This window comes from Lichenostomus cassidix, chromosome 6 (assembly GCF_008360975.1).
Source record: "Lichenostomus cassidix isolate B80296 chromosome 6, HeHo_3.0, whole genome shotgun sequence".
NCBI lineage: Eukaryota > Metazoa > Chordata > Aves > Passeriformes > Meliphagidae > Lichenostomus > Lichenostomus cassidix.
In genome coordinates this window covers 29146710-29168115 of record NC_139487.1, presented here as the reverse complement: position 1 = coordinate 29168115, position 21406 = coordinate 29146710, and the positions used below count along the sequence as shown (strand labels likewise).

Here is a 21406-nt window from a genome sequence, read left to right as displayed (position 1 = left end):
TTGTATTCAAGATACAGTTAATCTGGCAGTTAAAATACTTTGGAAACATTTTGATGACTTATCTGGAAAAGTAGCTTTGCATTTTCAAAGAAAACTCAGAACTGTATTGCAAGAGGAAGATAAAAGATATATGAAGTGTTTGTTCCAAGCGATACTATTCATTTAAAGATCAGAATGTAACCCCACCCAAGCAATTATTGTGGAAAAACAAGACAAAAATCCTTATACAGCTTTCTGACACGGTCTTTATTTGGGAAACAAAATAACTATATTACTGTTATAGTCTAATGGATTGCAAGCTGTTTTATTAGAGTCAGCTGAATCCTATTTAGCATAAAAAAGAACTCTGTTTGCTATCAAGAACACATTTACATTAATATGACTTTGACAAAGTAAAATAAAATCGCATTAAGATGATGTAAGTAGATAAGACAATGAAATCTCTGTGAGATAGTTTTGGCACACCAATTAGAGTCAAGTCCCTACAGGAAAGAAACATATTTTTCACCAAGTATCCATGTGTTTTTAAGTCGTAGAGTGGCCAAAATTAATCCCATGCTTAAAATATTTCCAGCCATGGAAAAGAGAAAGTTTATTATTATTATTTTTATTTTTCCCTTGAAAGGTAAAATTTCTGATAAACTACATTTTTATTTGCAATAATACAAACAAGTTTTGTTCTCTGCACTAGCCTGTAATCACCCTGATTATTGCAAGGGACTTTCCAATATAGAGCAGCTGAAAACAAGGTTTTAGATTACATGGTAATTTAGGAATGCATGAAAAGCCAAGCAGTCACCATAATAGAGCACTGCGCAAACTTCATGGCTTTTACAGCAAAACATAACATATGTTTTGTGATTCATTCAAATGATTTTTCAATTTTTTTTGGTAAAAAATATGTCGAGCTTTACTATTGGTCCTATATTTAGGGAATCTTACTCTGGAAAAATGACGACGACACCACCCCCCCACTTTGATATCTCTCCTTTTAGTTTGGTCATTAAAAGCTCGGCAGTGATGGATGGTGATAATGCTGCGGGGTTTATGAGTAATCAGGCCTTGGCAGCCACAATATTTCTTTCGTAGTGAAACTTTAATATTCCTTTGGCCATGCATAAACTTTTCCTGCTTTTGGAACTACACTGCATAAGCTACTCACTAAGCATTACAAAACAGATATTGCCAGAAAGCTGGTGTTTTATTTAACACCTGACAGGGTGAAGCTTCCCCCCGGGCCACTCAGCGTTGGGCTGTAGCAGCCCTTCTGTGGTCAGGAAGGGCTATATGCACAGGAGGAGCCCCTGCCAAGGGAGAGGAATTTTTTGGCTGTGCCTCAGGCAGGGCACCCCGGACACCCCCACTCCTCCTTCCTTTTCACATATTTTTAGTGAACTTGCTGCAGCAAACACCAGGTGTCTCCACTTAGCTGGGCTACAGCTTAAAAAAGGGGCTTGCTACCAAAATTAAAGAAAAAAAGAGAAGGGGAAAAAATCAGGATTGTTCTTTCCATGGCTTCTATTGTGCTTGTTGCAATGCTGTGTGTAAGGACATACAGATGCGACACATTCGTATTTTATTTTGTCACTCGAGACACCTCTGTCAGGCAAGGCAGGACTTTCCAGAGTTTGAAATAATCCAAATTCAATCACTTTAAAGCTGCTACAATATGCAAGTCCTGGCAGCCGTTTTAAATTAATGGAACATCAGATGTGCTCTGATCCTCTCAATTTCCTTAGGCAAGGGAAATTCTGCTGCGGTGGTAGCGGGAGGGGAATATAGGGCTATCAGTAAAATAAATGTCAGCTTTTGTCTGCTGATAGAAAAATGCATACAGTGAAAAAAAGATACAGTATTTGTTGCTCTGTAATTAAAATCTATTTCTATATGTGGTAAGGATTATCTTAGTGGTTTGGACAAGTGAACACTGTGCAGTCTGATCCACAGGAACGGACATTAAATAAAGCCAAAATACAAAACTGTTTTTTATTTGGCATTTTATGAATACAGCTCAATATTTTGCTTGCATGCAGATATTTATTTATTGTGCCTGCTCATGTGTTATCAATAAAAATATTAAAATGCCCACCTTGAAAGTCCAGTTCCAGAGGACAGATTGGATTTTTGCAAGAACTGGGGGAAGGAGGGGGGGTGGGGGGAAAGAGAGAAAATCTAAAAAAACTCCATAGCAAGATGCCAGCCCGTGGTTTGGAGTTTACTTAGAAAGTGTAAACATTCATTGGGTTTGTCAAAAGGTTTGCAGACTTGAGAACCTTTTGATCAAACCTGGGCTGTGTTTTAAGGATACTTGCCCTGAAATGTGGTTTTCAAGATGCAATTCAGTAGCTTTTGCTTTTGAAATACAAACAAGCCCAAAAATTCAAATTAAGGCTCTGAACCTTGCATAAAAGCACAAGCTTTTATGGTGCATGGTTTTTGCTGATCTGTAGGGCTAATCACCCAGGGCTATGTCCTGGCTACAAGAGCCCACATTTCATAAAGTCTTTTTCCTGAAACAAAAATACAATACAAGCTGTCAGAGTTAAATTGAGGACAAGGTATTTCCTTAATTCCAATTTTTCAGTTATTTGCTTTGTATGAGGAGAGCCTGGCTTCTTCCATGCTAACTGGGACTCACATTGCCAGACAGCATGCTTAAAAATTATTTTTAAAAATGCTAGGGTTTGAAGGCTCTTAAATCCTTTGATGTAAATGAAAATAAAATCATAGTCTGGAACCTAACAGAGACTTTTAATCTTGATCTTAAAAGCATGAATCATACTACAGCATAGAGTAAAACTATTTTCTGTCCTCTGCACTCACCTTCTCTACACATACTGATATTTGATATTTATAGGTGGCAATTAGAGCTCTCAGGTAGTCCCAGTGCCTCCTGCCAAGTTCTGTATGCAGTTACTGCCTTGCAGTCTATGGCTGAGATTTCTACAGCCTTGCTGCTTTTCTCATTTCAATATGACATTTCAAACAAGTCTGATTAAAACAAAGCAAAGCAGAAGTAAAATGTCTCAAATTCCAGGTGTGTAATGTTGTGGCAACACAACTTAGACCAATTACTGTCTCAGACTACGAAACTAGTGGCAAGGCAGAGATGTTGCAATAAAATTACACAAAACCTGATAGCCACTCTGGAAGACCCAGCCACTGTTTTCTGCCAGATCTGGGGCAGAGCCCCAGTCCAGCTCCAGCCCATTTCCAAAAGCTGCTCCACTGGATCTCAGAAGTGCAGCCAGCACACAGATGCCAGGTTTCAAATACTGGATGAAGAAAGGCCAGCTGAAGTATGTCAGTTTTGACAGATTTTCATGCTGTAAAATTTCAGCTTGATGCTAAATAGAGAGCATCCCCTCCCAGATCTGCCAGCAGAGGCATCCTTTCCCTATGCCTGCCTGGAGCAGAGGTTAGTGTCTGCCAGGATGCTCCCTCGGGATGGGCACTAAGCAGGGACAGCAGGTACAGAACCCTGGAGCCTCTTTCAGTGCTCCCCAAGCAAAGGTAGCAGTGGACTCGGCTGAGAATGCTCTCCTCAGCCCCAAGGGCTCCCCGAGATCCCCTGCCAAGCCAACTGCCTACAGCTGCAAGGGTGCAGCAGCATGGCTGATGGCAGCAAGATACATCAGTCCTTCATCCCAGTGGTCATCCCAAGGGAGAGCTGCGGGAAGTGGGACACAGCCTGTCAGTGCCCCTGCTGGTGAGTAGACACGTGCTGTGTAAGAAGGGGTACTGGGGCCTGAGGGGTGCCATGGATGTTACCAGATCAGGCTTCTATTTTCCAAGATCCTGCCGTAGTTTTTGTCCCAGAAAAAGCTGTGACCAGCAAGAAGTGAATTCCAGTATTTGTTACACTTTCTACAGTCTTCTCCAGGTGAGTCTGAAGGCAAAGCAGGATGCTTCCCACAGGTACACCACCACCAAATCATCAGAAACAATCAAGATGGAAGTTCAACCTACCTTTACGAACCAGGCATTGAATCCTCATGTCTGAACTTTTCTGTATTTGAAACTCTCCATTGCCTTCATTGGAGTTTTAAGGTAAAGAATTTGAAGATTTGTCCCTAAATAAAAAGTACCAAATTAATATAACAGCATGCTGGAGTTTCCATTTACTGCACACAACAGTCAAGATATTCAGACTTATGGCTCCTACTGCAATTGTAATTCAGTTTCCTTGCTCATACATAATGTTTTTATCTACTCTGAATGAGGTTATCTTTAGTTCCTTAACAAGCCCATATAATTCAGCTGTCACAGCTTCCATAAGAACAATACCTTGGAATTTCCTGCCTTTAATTTGGACTAACTCCTGTCTATAAGCATCACATTAACAATGTTTCCAACTTGTGTGGTGACTGTGAAATCAATCATTATATACATACACACTACATATATATTTATAATGCTCGAGTACCATTTGCAGAGGTAACATTTCAAAGTAATGTTAGGATCTCCTCTGGATAACAGCAACAGCCCCAGCTGGGCAGCTTCCTCTCTGTTCCAGCCTTTGCAGCTGAGCTGTTTGCTGTAAAGGAAACTCTCCTGCCTGTGCAGGAGGAGACAACAGATATGAACCTGCCTCAAGTCCTTCCCTAACTTTTCAGCCACGAGGACTTCTCCTGTTGCCTGAGCACAGGAAGATGGTGATCCTCAGGACAGAGATGCCTCTGTCACACACAGCAGGAGCCTAGGTGCTGCAGAAGTGCACTGGGGGAGCTCACCCAGATGTGCCATTGCTCTGAGCTGTACCCAGCCTGCGAGGAGAGATTGCTACGGCCACCTCTATCCCGTGAGGAAACCAGGCAGAAGTGCAAATTTTATCTCTCCCTTGCCCCAGAATCACCACTCCTACAGACCTGCAAGCCAAGCTGGCAAGGAAGGGCATCAGGATGCAGAAAAAGGCAAGAAAGATTCAACACAAGACCTGATAAACATCCCTTTCTAGGTTTCCTCCCTCAAAAGCACATGTCCTCACAGTTCAACATATAGCATGGCCAAAAACATATGCATAGGCAAAGAAACCCAAGAGTGACATGTTATTATATCCCTTCTCAACTGGCTCTGCATTTTCTTCTCATCTCAAAAATTTTCTAAAACTTTGCCGGTATTTTCAAATGAAGAATGTCCTAATTTGTGGAATAAAGAGAACCAGGGATCAAAAACAAGACCAACATAAGGCTGGGTCAGGTTATCTCCAGCACAGCTCTGGGGGACCAAGCTGCAAGCTGTACTCCGTGGGAAAGCACAGAGTGGCAGGAGCCCAGCTGAGACTCAGGGCTACCCAAGCAGAGCCAGCACCACACACAGCAATTTCTGGAAGGATCTCAGCCTAGAACCCACTGTTGTTATGCTGCTTATGTTAGACAGCTCTCATGTATTTATCTCCTGTTTACTTGTGATCAGTGGTCCTATGGAAAAGCAGCATCAATAACGAGTAAGTAGCAAAAGATGTGCTATACCTTTCCAGCCCTGGCCATTAATGAAGACCATCAGGTGGTCCAAAAGTACTTCACCTTAGTCATGTTGATTTTTACCAGCTGGGAATATGGCCCAGGTTTCCTCTGGTTCATGAGGGAAATAAACCATATAGTATCATGGCTGAGTTGACAAGGCAGGTAGACCACGATTTCCACAAAATGTGGCTGGATAGAGGATAAGGCTGTTTGCATTGACCAGATGGTACAAGTGCAGTTTACCAAGTGAGGAAAAATTATCCAGCCACAGAGAGGATGCTGCTGGCTTGGCTGGGGCTCTGGCACCAACTTTCTGCACGAACCTCAGCTCTCTGAAGAGTCTGTGAGAAGATGCAGTCCAAGGCTGAGCAGGCAGTGCCAGTGACACAGTGGATGCATATGTTCCCAGAACACCGAGGGGCAGCCTGGCACTCTGGCAAGGGCTGGAAGCTGCACGGCACATGTACATGCAGCCACAGCTATCATTAGGGTTTTGTTGCTTTGGCACCTCTTCCTAATTTACTTAATTTCTATTTATGCCATTCTGTTTTGAGCCTTTATCAGATTCTGGCATGTTTTGTGCAGAGCCAAATTTTGGAAGGATGCTTTGGAAAGTAATTTTAAGGTGGTGGTGGGAGTGGGGGATAAAAAAAGTCAGAGCACTGGGAAGAGCCATTCCCTAGTGAGGAGTGACTACTGTAACGGCAAAAAGGCAACTGGGCCAGTCCCTAGGACTAGGCCAGTGGTCTCTTGCCTGGAGATGCAGGTCTGTGGAATATACTTGGAGAGTCTGTGAAACCTAATGGGGAAAAATCAACCTTGTTGACAGTAGTTTTCCACACCTGAGTCTGAACCTCCATTGGAAAATGGAGGGAAAGGTCTGCAAAGCAAGAGGTCAGCACCTGCAGTACTGTCCCAGCTCTGTCTCTGAGGTAGCCAGAAATCATGTCCAACTGATGAGTACTTCTGAAATAAACCACTGAGTTACTGCAGTCATTCATTCTGCAAAGCACAGGCAGGGGTGGGGAGTAACACTTCCTCTTCCTTGCCTCCATCTGTGCCCCAGTGACATTTTTGTCATGGCTTGGCTGAAGGACATACAGAGGGAGCTCCTGAGAAGCAGCTTCTAGGGAAGAGTTACACATGTTGTGTCCCAACAGTGCTGATCAACAGTGTCAGTGGTTAAACTCCGAGAGCTCCAATACAAGTAGCAGATGAGAAGAACACAGCTGTTGATGTTGACATGTTGCTGGCCTTATGGAATGATGATAAACAGCTGGAAATGCATGTGATGCACTGGGGAATAGGGATAGAGTGAAGAATTTCAGGCTCACTGGAACATCACAAATGAAAAAGGCAATCAACTGAGGATGCTGAATTCTTCCTTTACAAATTGTTTGTAGATCTTTTCACTGCTTTGTACTACAATGGACATCAGTCCTGTGGGTTTTGGAAGACACACATGGCAAGGCTGCAGGCTTCCAGGCTGACCCTGTTTCTCTTAGTGGATGAGTGATGCAGAATGGATCCACAGACCTTCCTTCCTGGAGGAGCTTTCTTTCTTTCCCCTGCCCCTAAATAATTATGTGGTTAGTGTGCAGGGCAGCCCCAGGCTTCAGAGCACACTGCTCCCTACTCATTTCCAAGGCCAGGTGGGCACTGACAGCTGTAGGACATCACGTCATTTCTCAGTGTGACCAGCTACCAAAGGAGTGAAAGCCTTGTCTGGAGCTACCTTAAAACTGGGGAGCTTATTTCTGTATTTCCACAGCTCCGGTGTTGTACTCTGCCATCAGCTTTAATTGTTGCTGCTCTGAAGAAAGCCTTTGTTCAGTACAATTGCCTACTCCACAGTGACATCATCCAAGGCTGTGTAAAAAAAGCACAGCCTGGAGTAGCCAGCCATGTGATGATGCATAAATAGCACTGACAGAACAATATTATAAACTCTATTGGTACAGCTGAGATAAAGCTCCAAGTTGCTGATTCATCTAAGATATTTGCTTGAGGGATGGCATGAAGTTCAGCTACAATAAATGTTCTCAGCTAAAAGCATATTACTTCACCATGAATCAGCTGCTCAGATCTTCCATTCTTTTCAGAAAACCACCTGTCTCTTCCTGCTTTGGTCCTCCATTACTGAACACATGAATTATAGGGCCTGATTTTATTTCTGCTTCCTTTATGCTGAAATATGCCACAAGCAGAGAGTTCTCTAAGGCTTTATATACACATAGGAAAAGTAAAGCATTCCTAAAACTGCTTGCCAAGTGCTTGGTAACAGCAAGGTTTATGTTATTGTTCACAGCTCTGTTTCTACTTTGCCTGCCACTAGAAAAACAAACAAGGGACCATTATTTCAATAAACCTGGAAATACTGAACCATGCTTTCAACATATCTGAGTGTGTAATGACTAAGTCATTTTATGGCTTTCAAGAAGATCCATGTAAAGTCAAGTACATGTCAATGTACAATTTCAACAATTTTGAAATTGATAAAATGAAACCTCACACCTTCATGCTGGATCTCCATGGACTGCAGGTGACAGAAATGAGCTGTAACAAATGTGACTGCTTTGCAGTTTGGCACCCATGATTACACTTACCGGTAACTTACTGAATTTCTGTGTGCTGGCAACTCAAGTCCACCCTGTGTTCCTCCAGAGCACGATCCTACACTGTGATCATCACCCACACAAGCACCAACTATGTGGACATCCTGCCCCACTGGAGCAGCTTGCTCGGTACAAGCAAAGCACTTCATCTACTGACTGCGTCTCGTTTGCATCAAAGCTGCTCGTTCAGGACCATTAAAACGAGCAAGGCTTATACAATTATGGAACTTTATATTAATTTTTAAAACTTGCAGATGTTGCAATCTGTACATGTGGGAATAGTGCCAAATGTTATGATGACAGAAAAGAGTTATATTGCCTGGGGTTTAAAAGTAAGGAAGCAGGAAAAGAAAAATCTCACCCTACTGCTATCAATGCATTGCACATATTTGGTTTTGCACACAGCTTCTGGTTAGCAGCTTTGCCTTTCTGATAGTGAGTTAATCAGCTAATGTTTTTATGAGCACAAAAACAATAAAATGGTGTGCAAGAAAATGACAATAGATGACAATAAAAATCCCTTATATGCTTTTGATGTGCTTTTATATTCACTAAATCTGTCTTGCTCTGCCCAGAGAAGATCTTTCTGCACTGAGTTTCAGATAGCAACACCAGCATATGATCCTACATATCTGCTGCTTGTGTCAACATCCTTCTCCAGGGTGTGCATCCTTTGGGATGCCACCATGCCGCTGTGCAGGGCTCAAAGAACGTGCAGCTCTTGGGTTATTTTGGCTGAGGCTGCTGGAGGATCAACAGGCTGGGGTGCATTGCACAGAGCACTGAGGTGACACTCTGCATAAGCAACATATGTTTTATATTATCAACATCCCCTTTATATTCCAATTGCGTGTCAGTTATGGTAGAGCCTACTGAGGCAAAGACCAGCTCCAGCTTTGAAGCCTGGGACAATAACAAAGTAACCCGCTATTTGTTTATGTTAGCAATAAAATCTACCATCAACTACTATTTGGTTGTGGCCTTAACAAGAAGGCTGGCCAAAGGAAACCTCCTCAGTGAATAAGAGATGAAGGAAGTGGATGGGTTGACTGTGGATTTTCTAAATCCAGTCCAAGAAGTTGATGGTTATGCTTAAAGTTTTCAATTATTTTAGAACCCAGCTTTCCAAAAGACTTCTTGGAGGACTAAGAGAGATTGGAGCATTCACTTCTTCCCTGGATAAAGGCTTTGAGAGATGGTGCAGAGCCAAACACTACAATTACAGTTTTCCTGAATACATCAGAAGCAGCCAAGGACAAAGGGCACATGCACTGCCTCAGCATAGCAGCCTCTCCTTGCTGTCTTCCCCAGGCATCCCTCCCTGCTTCTCCTGTGTCCCTGCCTCTGCTCCTTCTGCCACATGGTCAGCTGTGTGAATTATCCTGTGCCTTGGGGCCGGAAAAATGTGTGCCCTTGTACTGTACTATGAAGCCATCTGGGGGACTGCAGCTGCATGTGCATAATCACCAGATAGCTCTGAACTGAGATTTGTGCCACTGCAACTATAGGCATGGTACATGGGAAGAGACCAAAGGTACCCTTTGCACAAAGTCAGTTCTTATGCATTAGTGTTGCATTTCTGAGGTAGAAAAAAGCTGGTTAATAAGAGCACACCTAAGCAGGCAATTCCAGCTTCTGGCATCTCTTCTGCACTATCTCCACCACTGCTGAGCATGAGAAGGTAGTGTTGCCTCACCACAGCCATGGATTTTACCACAGAGCATGCCAGTAACACCATAGACTCACATACAATACTTTGAAAATAGTGTCACAATTCATTCCCACTCCCAGTTCAATAGAACCTTTATGATTATTTTCACAGCATTCTGCAAGGGCTGGTTTTTTTCCTGCTGCATGAAACAGAAAAGCTCCTAACGTGTTCTTGAAATGCCTTGTGAAGTTAATGTGACTTATTCTCTATCATCGAGAGAATCATACTGGAACGAAAGAAAGGGCTTTTCTTTTCTCCAAGTTTCTTATTTCAGTCCTCATATGGCATAAGGGAGTAAACTCTCAATTACACGAAGGCAAATACCAAGAAATCTGTCAAAGCCAATAGAGTTATTCTGGACACCTGAGTAATTTGTCCCTTGGTATGATTCAGTCTCCAAAATCCACTCTGAATACCCATAATAACTGTTTGCTATTCACCTACATTTTTAGCTCTCTTATAATAGTAATTTTTTTCCATGTTTCACAAATAGCTGGAGTCAGTTTCTTTCAGATGATGCTGTTTCCCCAGCTTGGCTTCCCTATGAATAACCTCCATCATCACTATGCTACTTTTGCTCGAACGTTTCATTTTTAACAATAAACATTTATCCCAGATGCCTTATTTTCAGCTTCATTAAACGTTTTACTAGTTCATCCTGAGTCATGTCAATATTTACCTTGGACATGGCTCTGTATCCTTCAGTTTCTAAGACCAGAATTCTCCAGACAAGCTTATTGTTCCTGGCTTGACTTCTACAAGTCACAGCTTAAAACTTTTTTTGATGTATTAAACAAGATGCAAATTCACCCAGCCATTTGCTTTGCTGCATGCTGCCAGCTATGGCTATTCCAAACATCTCTGAGTTGATTCACTTCAACTTCTGTGTACACACAGGCCCCAAACCTGCACTCAGTTATTGTGAGGTGATTTCAAAGCCATTTAATAACAGCAATTAGCGGAAGAGAAAGCAGAAACCAGATATCAATCTTTTGGGCACAGTACCACAACAGATATTTCCACTGACCTTTGGCATCGTGGAAAAAGGTGTCAGGAAACAGAAGGGGTTGCCAGGCCCTGCAGGGTTGTGTTGGCCCTCACTGCACAAACCCGGATGTTTTTCTGGGAGGTAGGGCTGCCCTTCCTCACTCCAGCTCTCTCCTCTGCTCCTGATCAGCAGGGCTGACTTGTGCTGAGCTGTGCAAGGGGCACCTGAGGCAGCTCAGCATGCTTGTCCCCAGGCAATCCTGAGCTGCTGCCCACAGCCATCCATGCCCAGGCTGTTCCTTGCTGCTATCAGTGCTCCTCACGGCTGCTTCAGGGAAGTTCTTCTAAATAGGCACAAGACCACAGGGAACAAAAGTTTGAGAAGTGAAATTTTCTTAATAATTTTCTGGATCTTTACATTGAGTTTCCTTCGGGTCCTTTGTCAAAGCAGTAGCACAAAAAAGGTAGTTTGAGGTTTGATATATTTATATTTTATATCCACATACTGCCTGGAATAAAACATTTTGAATTTTATATTGGATATAAAAAAGCAAAGGTGTCAAGCTGGGGAAGTGCTTTGAAAATAACAAAGAACTTTATGTGGGATTGTTTGAGGTCATTTTATACGTTGTTCCTGACTGTATTTAAAATACCTCCTTTCAGTTTGAAATGCCTTTGTCATTCACTGAAATCAGCAGTGCAGACTGTCAAGGCAGCTGGGCACGCACCACAAGGGAATACACAGGGAAAAAAGCACTCAGAGTTTTGGACACTTCCAAAGTGAATATTATACTTGTGCCATCAACCCACATTTGTCAAAAGGTGTCAACATGGTGTAGAGAAGCAGTGAGCCATGTTCTTGTGAGAGGGGAGGCAATTTCACATCATACCAACCTCCCTGAGCCAGGTACTCCTAGGAGCAGGTCAGAGATGGCTTTAGATGTTACTCCAGGTGCGCAACAGTTTTCATCAGAAATCCAGGATATTAAGCTGAGTTCACAGTGCAACATGTCAGTGGTGGCCACACATCACTGTGTGGCAGATACATGGGGCTAGTTTAGAAATCCCTTGCTTGGGTGCTTTGGCAATAGCAGCACAAGTAAATAATTGCTGTAGCCATCTCACATGCTGTTGCCAGCATCCCAGAAAGAGCACGTCCACACAGTGAAATGAAGCCAATATTTCTATGCACCCCTGACCCCACTCCAGCATACACACTGCTCCCCTGTGCTTTGACCCAAAGGGCTGTACTGCTGACAGGACAGCTGAGGGTTTATTTGGTTTGGAAAGAATTTGCTCAGCTCTAAAGCACAGGTGATCATTTTCCTCCTTTGGTCTAAGCTAGAATCAGAGAGATGAGCTTGAAACAGGGCTATTCAAATTCCCTTTTCTGCCCTGTGTCCCCTGCATATTCACTCCAGCAAAAAGAAAGCAGCTTGAGGGACCACTGTCTCCCACAAACACACAGAGCCAGAAGATAAAAGGGAATGGTTGAGTACCAGATTAAATGCAAGTTTCATGTAAATGATCACTTACAGAGACCTAATAAATGATTCTGCGCAAGGTATTGTCAGAGGTTTTGCTCTGCCATTTTTGTTTTGCATGTGTATTTAGGAGCCTTTTCCCCTTAGAGGATAATGTTCAGGTTTTAAAATTTATATTAATCTGTCACTACATTCATCTGTCACTCTTTGAAAGGGCTTCTTTTTTTAATAAAGTGCCTTTTTTCTTTTTAATGTGCTGCTGTATCAGAATGGAGTATTTAGGATAAGCCCTTTCAACAGCAGTACTGCACAGGATGGGATGACATGTAGGAAGGCAGCTTTTTATAGAGTATGATCTCTTTTGACCCAAACAACTAATCAGAGTTTTAGAGGTTTTATATTTCCCCTGGTTGGGGACTGTCAAAGGGTCTTCACTGCAAATCTCTCTGCTTCTAAGCACAGTCTTCATTTCCAGAGCAAAGAAGAACCCACAAGGGACAATGGTTTTCCTGAAAGAGCCCCCCCCGCCAAAGCTCTCAGGGTGGGGGTTTGTTTTGGGTTTCTGTTGGTTCAGGATTTTTTCCCCTCTATTGGGCCAGGGGTGCTACTCCAAAAGAATCATGAATTGCTCCTTTAAGCGCAAAGGTCTTTGACAGGCTGTGCTGGGCACCATCAGGTGTCCTGTCCCTGCTCTCCATCCCACCTCCCAGCTGGCAGCAGCAGGTACCCACCTCCCTGTCTGGTGTGCCTGTGAAAATCCCCCTGTGAGGTACAGCCCATCCTTCCCCCTCTGCCTGGAATATGGACATGCTGAGCATGCTCTACCTTGTGACCCAATTAAAATGACATCAGGTTACTGTGCCCTGATTAATCAGTGTGTCTGCTTCCTCTTGTTCACTCTTTGCCTGGATACCTGCAATTATTATTATTATCCTCGATTGGTTTTTTTCCTTCACACCAAAATACCTGGAAGCATTTCAGTAACTTTTTCCTGCTGCTAAATATGAGCATTTTATTTTGTAATGCACTTGATCTTAAGCACGCTTTACACATGGTATTTTAAACAGGGCCCATGATTTCAGTGCTGACTGCAAAACAGAGCCACACTATCCCACCTGTTTGAGCTCTGTTTTTTCTGCAGCTCCAGGAATTTCCATTTCCTTTGTCTTCATTCCCACCAGCCATCCTGCATTTGGCCATACGATTGCTTCCCTCCTAGAACAGAGGGGACAGTCATTCAGCCTGCAGGTCATACCTAGATTATCTTTAATCACTGTGCAGCTTTGCTGACTGCAATCTCATTTCTTCTTTCAGAACAGGGGAAAAACCCTCCATGAAAAGACAGGGAGTGCAAAGATGCTTCTGAATTAGTCACAGGAAAAAAAGGCTCAATTCTTATTACCAGTCTCTCCAGTGGAAACACAGGGCGACTCCAGTAAAATCAGTGGGACTGCAGTGGCGTAGCCAAGATCCAGATCAAGACTGAGGTTTGGAAATATGCTGCTCTGAGCATTTCTTTTTATTAGACATCTCATCTCCTGCTTTATGAGTTATTTTGAAGGTTTACTGTATCCAAGTAGGAGCAGGAGTTCAGATTATGAACTTTGATCGCTCATGATTTATTCAATATTTTTAATAAAGTTTGAAAAGGTTCCCTTCCATCAAAGAATGTCCCCTTTGATTAATCAATTGAATTTGATTTTTTCTTCATGGAGAATACAAACCAGTGTACTCCTTCACCAGTTGTTTACAGGCAGCTTTGCAGTACACAACAGAACAATTATTTTCTAAGTAAAAGAGCTGTGTTCAGAAATGTTAATAAACTACTCAGTTATATGAAATCTTTTCCTTCCTTTAAAAAAAGCCACACAATAAGAACATATCAAGCCATTTTAAATATAATCTGCATACTTTCCAAATAACATATCAGTGAAACAGAGTTGTGTTAAATGGCCTTCTTCACATTTACAGCTGTAACAGCTGCAGTAGCAGCTCTGTTGGGCTTGATTTTATTCAGTGTGCAGGATCAACATAAAATCTAGGCTGAAAATTAAAAGGAGTAAATGTCCCCCTGACAGTCAAGAGAATGATTTTGGTCCAAGAGTATTTCTAGCCACAACTCACTTTCAAAAGCAGCTTTGTCATTTGTGCCTGGCCTAGTCCCAATAAGTACTATTATGATTTGTTACATTTTCTATAGAACTAGGAGACCATTTATTAGCCCCAAGGTATTGTATTGAGCTTCAATTATGTAATAGGCATTATTCCTCTGAATATCCAAAGCTTTGTAAGAAAGTTTTCGTTCTGGAAAGAAACGTACAAGGTTCTCAGATGATTTTGAGGAAGATCAAACTCCCCCTTTTTTTTGCTAGTTGAAAGAGGAAAGGTTCCTTCTTGATATAAATCATGAATAATTTGAATAGACTTTTTTCTAAAGAAAAAAACTCCTTTTTCTTTGAAAGCCATTGATAGCTTGGGATTCAAGCAGAAAAGAATAAAAGGAGAAATAATAGTTTCTTGCTAGGAGAGAACACGATAGGTACGCTGCCAAATTAGCGAGATTTTAATTTAATTATAACTGAGGAGTGCATGTGTGATTTGCCTGCTTATGAGTGAGGAATGGGGGTCTCTCCCCCACGTGGCAGAGGAGGGGCAGCCCTGCTAAGGCCCCCTTGGGGCTGGGTTTGCAGCCCATGCACCATGCCCACAGCCTGACTGCCTGTTGAGTGCTCTCCATGCTTCAACAACACAAACTACTGATAGCTCATCAAATCCTCAGCCACTTGCATCTCCCAGACTTGTCTGGGACCAGATTAAGTACCATCAAATAACTGGTTAACTAGTTACCTGACTGCCATAAAATAACTAATAACCAGTCATCTGGCATCACCCTCCTCCTATCGTCCCTTAGAGTTTTGTTAAAAAAACCTATAGATTTAAAAAAATCCCTGACATCTAAATAAAAATTGATCAGCTTCAAGCAATTTCACCCTTCACAAGCCATTTTACATGATTGAAGGCTTCAGCTCCCAGTTCTCAGAGGCTTCTCCAGCTCTCAATCACGTGTGAATTTTCCTTTGCTCTGTCAACAGCCAAACATGACAGTTCCTGTAACCACCAGGTAAAAGTCAGTCCAGCTGTTGCCTCTGCTTTTTCATTTTTTTAAACTAGCAACAAATACCCTCCCACACACAATGCAAATACAACACATACATGCAACAGCTGTTCTGCTTCAGAGTAGCAAAGCCAGTTACTCCAAGGTATTCTCAGGAAATGGAAAAGCAATGTTCTTAAGGCTGACAGATTTCTGAAATGATCTTTCTTTAACGTATGCTCGGTTTAACTGGTATTTTAGTAAAATGACTCTTTATGCCAGCTGAATAGAAAGTAGAAAGTAAATCAACAAGCTTTTTTCCAGACAGACTTCAGTACCTCAAAAATTCATCAGTGGGAATGTGCTTCCAAGGTTGCCCCCCGCCCACTACAAACCTGACCAATTCAAGCATCACTGCTATCACCTGGTGAGACTACAGCCATTGCATAGGTGTACTTGTATCTATGTTGTGTGCTCTGTGAGAGCAAGGAAGAATGAAGGTGACGGATAATGCATTTTAACCATAACCATGCCATCCCCTGGTTATTTTTGCAGCACAAATGAGTTATATAGGGATGAGATGCATTTGCATTTCATTCACCAATTCCATTCAGAGAAGCAGTTAAGCACCGTTATTTTTCACAGCAAGAGAAAAGAAGTTGGATTACCAGTTTATCTTAAAAAATGTGAACAGAAGTAAAATGCATGTGCACGTAGCATGTTTATTGCATCACGGGAAACAAGGCATCGAGCCAGAACCTGATCGTCTTTGCCACTATGTAAATGATGAGTAAGTCTGGTAGGGTCAGCAGAGCAGTGGAGTCACATGAGTCACAGCATAGTGCTCTTTGGAAAGATTGCTCCATAGCTAAATATACCACTACAGCCGCTTCAAGAAAAGCTCTGCGTCAACTTCTAATAAATGCTGGCAGTGACGCTGAGCTCTGAGCACTCATAAAGCCAAAAGAATGAACAGGAATTAACATGTGGCCTTAAAAACATATTGAAGAGAAGGGAAGTTTTGTCTGTGCAAGAACTGAAGAATCAAGCTTTTGGTAGTGAAAATCATGACCTAATTTTTCTGCCACACACATTTAGCCACCTTTTGAGTGGTTCTGGGGGGAAAAAAGAGTAGAAAAGGAAACAGAATTTTCTTCAAGATCAAAACACAGAAAATACCACTAGACTCAACATACCAAGTTTGTGCAAGTTACCACTCAGTTACGTGAAAATATGGAGTTTGCTTCACTGTAATTTTTACCAGGCTTGTCCCAGTAAATAATGACTTGCTCCTCCCAGGGAAATGCAATAACAAACCTAATGTTATCAGTGAACAGGGACAGCCACACCAACAGAAGCCAATCCAACACCACATCCCTGTGATTAAGAAAAACAGTAATTCCAGTGAATAGTCTTTATATCTCCATCTAATACACACACTGCTGAATCTGGAAAAATAAGAGCTCAGTAAACCATAAAAGAAATGCCCTTTGATATTTTCTTTTTTCAGTGGGGTCATAATTTAGTGCTATTACAACAGTAGTTTCAAGTAACCAAAATTGCTTATCAAATGTATGTTTTCATTCTCTATCAACAAAGTCCTGAATTAGAAGAGATTTCATAATTCCTTATGAATTGCTCTCCTACCCAGTCTTTCCACTGGAAGCCTGATTAAATGAGTATTATTTCTTCTTAAGTGGTTTTACAGGTCGTTTATCTTAGATTTATGAGTATCAACCTACTTTAGAAGGTATTAGATAGCTTTAACGTTTGACACGTATTCTCTAAATCATTTACAGTGCTCTCCATTTGCACTAGACGATTGGTAATCTTCTCAATATTAGGTTTTATTGACAATGCACCATATAGAGTCCTTATTATATGGTAATGATTTAAGATAGGTGCAGGATTGGGAACTAATAAATCCAAAAGCTCAGTTTTGATTGTTGACACAGAGCTGAGGAATAACGTGCATCCATCTAAATCACTCTGTTTCTCTGTAACATCACGTGTTTAACCTGCTTGGAACGCAACACAGGGATGTGCAAACATTCTAATTCTTGCTTTGAGCCTGATGGACTCACACTTAAGACTGTTTTTACTCAGAAAAAACCCCCAGCAGATGTGAGACTCCTCTGTGGTGTGGAAGCACCTGCCTCCAGCTTCCAGTGTGTGGGAGAAGCAGGGGCTCATCCTGGGTGTCCTGGCTCCTGCCCAGCTCCTCCAGCTCATCACAGGCTGCTGCTGCTGCCCCAGCCCAAGCACAGCTCCGTCACACCTGAGTCACACCACGGTAAATAAGCCTAGTGAGATCAAGAAGCATTTTGTCTGAGTAGGGAGTTAGTAAAACTGAGATCAAGGGCTTAAAAATCATCCTCATAATTTATATTTGGGAGACGGTATTGAAAGCTGACATATATAACAAAGACATACCTTCATGTAGCCCTACATAATAATAATTTCACAGAAATATTGGCATTGATAGTAAAAGAATTCACTTGAATAATTGATTCCACTACTTCAATAGAAAATCAGCCCCCATATCTATGTTACTCATAGAAAATTAGAGTGCAAGATAAAAAAATTAAAGTGAGAGCCTTTCGTAGCAAATGAACATCTTTCCACTGAGTTCTACAGAATGGAAGTCTCATCTGCAACCTGGTAATCCAAAAGGTATGTCTTTGAAATGCAGTCAGGAGATCTGTATCAGTCCTGCTTTTGTAGTATGTCACTGGAAATGGTTTCTGGGGCATTGGAGCTGCATGATCCAGAGATTTGTTAAGTTGAAATGTGACATTTCAAAAAAAGGCTGGAATTATTTCAGAGCAAAACCAATACAAAAATCTGCATCCCTCTTTCATCCAAACAGATGCCTTGTAAGAAAACCCTAGTGAAAAAGTGGGGTTAGTGGCAAAACTGCCCTGTGACAATTGCACGCAACTGTAACTGTGAACAGCAGGGAAGAACAGCAAAGGGATGTCTTTCGCTCACCTTGCTCATTCAGAAAACACTCCAAAATCCTAAGTCAGGCTAGAGGTCTGTCAGGCTCACTCAGCTGTTTACAAATGAGTCAGTAACAGAGGAAGTGGTGCTACTAAACACTGAGCACCCCAAGCTCCAATCAATATAAAACGCCTCATTCAAAGCAAAGCATTACTATTACCTTGTCTTACTTCAGCAAGAGCAGGCCCAGATTTACTGGGAAAAAGGACAAAAATAAACCAAAGCAAAACCAATATCCTCCCAAATCAGGGCTCCCCAGGGCCATACAGACTTCTGCCCTCATCACAAGGGACGATGTGCAGCCCCCCCACCTAACAACCCATTAGCAGGCAATTTTCTAATGCACTGTCAAACAGCAAAATTACCACAAGTTCCATTTTCCAGTGGAGCTAAGAATATTCTGCAATGTGCTATCTACATATTTTTAAGCTTGTTTCATTCGCTCAGTTCCTAAATCAGCAAAATTTAACAATCTCCAACATCTCTCTGCCATGAGTGAAATTTCTTTTACTACTGGGGAGGAGGGAGGAGGTCAAGAAGGCTTGGGAAAATTTGTTAGCATGATCTGTAATATGAATTTGGCAGAAAAGAAATTGAGAACATTTCTTTGGAAAACAATCAAAGGGCAAAGTTTTCCTCTCGGAGCTGCGTGGTAATTCATGACTTACATGCTCCAAAGAAACTTGCTGCTCTGGTGATTAGAATAGCAAACTATTTGCTCTCTGCCTGACAGACCAAAGATGGTAATTTTTCCTCCCTTTCTCAGTATCTTTCTGTTCAGGCAGGGCCACGTGTGTGTCCCTTGACACACAGATAAAGATTGAATGATGCATCTCTGCTCAGGAGGATTAATCCAAGTTAGATATGGCATGAAAGGAAGTGACAAACAGTAACATGGCAAAAATTCTGGCTGACTCTTGCAGAGACTGACAGATACTTTTTCTTACCTGGATCTCAGCTGCTCCATCTGTACATGAAAAGTCAGCATCTTCCTGGTTATCTGCTCACACCATCTCAACACACACAAGCCACCAATACAGCTGAGGATCTTGAAAGCCTCTGAGCTGAGGAAACTTGAGCTTTCAGCATCCACTGCAGCTGGGGTTCATTCAACAATACAAAAATGACAGTGTGCAACTTATTGCCATTGAATTGTATGGTGGGCAGGACTAGACAAACTCACAGAGATGTCCTTTGATGATGTCCTTCAATATCCATTGATGGGTGCATACTCTGGCTCCACAAGTTTCTAAAGCACTAATCCATGGAAGGCGTATGCTCTTAGAATGCCCTGCTCCTATGCTCTTCCCTAAGTATCTCCCACAGCCAATTCCAAAGGCAACACCCTGGGATACTTGGATCCTGCTCTGTCCAGATATGACACTTCTTATGCTACAATCAATGCAATCATAGAAACAGTGAGGAAAATTGTCTTGGCTGAAGTTTAAAATATGCAAGATTCAATTGTCAAGAAAATGTTGTAAGAAAGTTCTACAGAAATGGCTGGAAAGAGATACATGAAAACTTTAAAATATTCATGTAAATCAACTTCAGTGAATTGAGGCAAAATCCTGAGGCCACCTGTGAAGTCACTGGAGGAGCAGGCTCACCCAAACAGGTACTGTGAGCAACCTCCAGAGGCTTCCACCATGAATGACCATCCACATCAGCATCCTAAAGTGATACAGCTCCACTAGCCTTTCTCCAGGAACACAGAAGTACCATGCTCATTTAGGAGAGTAACTTTTTTTGACCATTCTTCCTCACAGCCTCCTGATGTCAAGACCTCAGGTCTCCCCTCTTGTCCCCTCTACCCCACCCGGCTGGGGTGCTTGTAGCAACTCACCTTTTTCTTTTCTGTTCTTTGAGTCTGCTGCAGAAACATTCAGAAACACATTCAAAATACACATAAATCCCAGCAGGCCTAGGCAACTTTGTGAATTAAGAATTCTGCACAAACAAACCTCCTGTTTAGTGCACTATCTGTTGAGTCAATGACAGCACAGGCTTTAAAGCAGCACTACTGTGCATTAAAGCAGTCCACTATGTAAAATGTCAGGTCGTTTCTACCCTGGAAATATTTTACATTCTGTTCTTTCTGCAGCATGGCTAATTGCATGTCCTCTTTAAGGCTCTGCATCTGAATGGGACTCTCAATTACATGAGTCACTGCAACTATCCTCTGATTTTTTTTTTTTTGGGTACATGTGATCTGAATCCACAGCTGCTGGAGCCTGAAGCTTGCTCTGCACACTCGAAGTGCCACAACAAAATGGGCTGAAATGCTCATTCCAAACATTCAGTTTGGAGCTGCTCATGGCAAGCAGCGCAGTGTTTTGTCACCACTGTCGCCTCCTTGTGAAGATTAGTGGAGAAGTGGAGGGGATTTCACCTTGAACACAGCTCCTCCCTAGACTGCCTGCTGACAGAACTTCGTGGTTCTCTTCTACACCCTTCTGGGTCAGCCCAAGGCCAAACCTATGCTCCAGAGGCTCTTCAGCTGAGTACAACACACCCATCTGTATGAACACGTTTGAGTGGTCAGCTGGATCATATGCTGAAGAGCCTGATTTAAATAGGCCAATGCTGACTTTGCCCACGTTTTGTGGTCAGGTTGGCAGTGTAGGTTATTGAAGAAAATGTCTCTTTCTCACTTGTGAAAAGCTGAATTTGAAGCCTACGCACAGTGGCTTTTCTGGGAAAACAATTTTTCTAGGAATGCCAGTTACAATTTTAGGAAGGAAACAGTGTGGCAATTTTCAAATTCAATCAAACTTCGGTGCAAAAGAAGAGAAGCAAGGCTTGAGAAGAAAAGGTCATGGCAAACCACTATAAAACAGGTAAAAAACTGTCTTCTCTTTTTGTCTCTTTTCCCATCACTTTCAAGCCAGCTTCTTACTAGAAAAGCTGCTTTCCATCTAAGCTTCCATCACATTGTCAGTAAAATGCAGAAAAGCACTGCCTGAAAATAGAGCTTTTCTTTTACCAAAGAATAATTACTATTTGTTCACTATCTCATTATAAAACACCAGTAAAGACCGGGATTT

At 42.1% G+C, this 21406-nt stretch overlaps 1 long non-coding RNA gene across 1 annotated transcript; it reads right to left on the bottom strand.

Moving 5' to 3' along the window:
* Positions 1-250: 250 nt before the first annotated feature.
* LOC146435559 (uncharacterized) lies at positions 251-19522 on the bottom strand. The gene is made up of 4 exons (XR_014853002.1): positions 19307-19522; positions 16674-17659; positions 13378-13477; positions 251-4073 (listed from the first exon to the last, which is right to left on the bottom strand). It is a non-coding gene; the product is annotated as an uncharacterized LOC146435559 (long non-coding RNA).
* Between the last annotated feature and the right edge of the window lie 1884 nt (positions 19523-21406).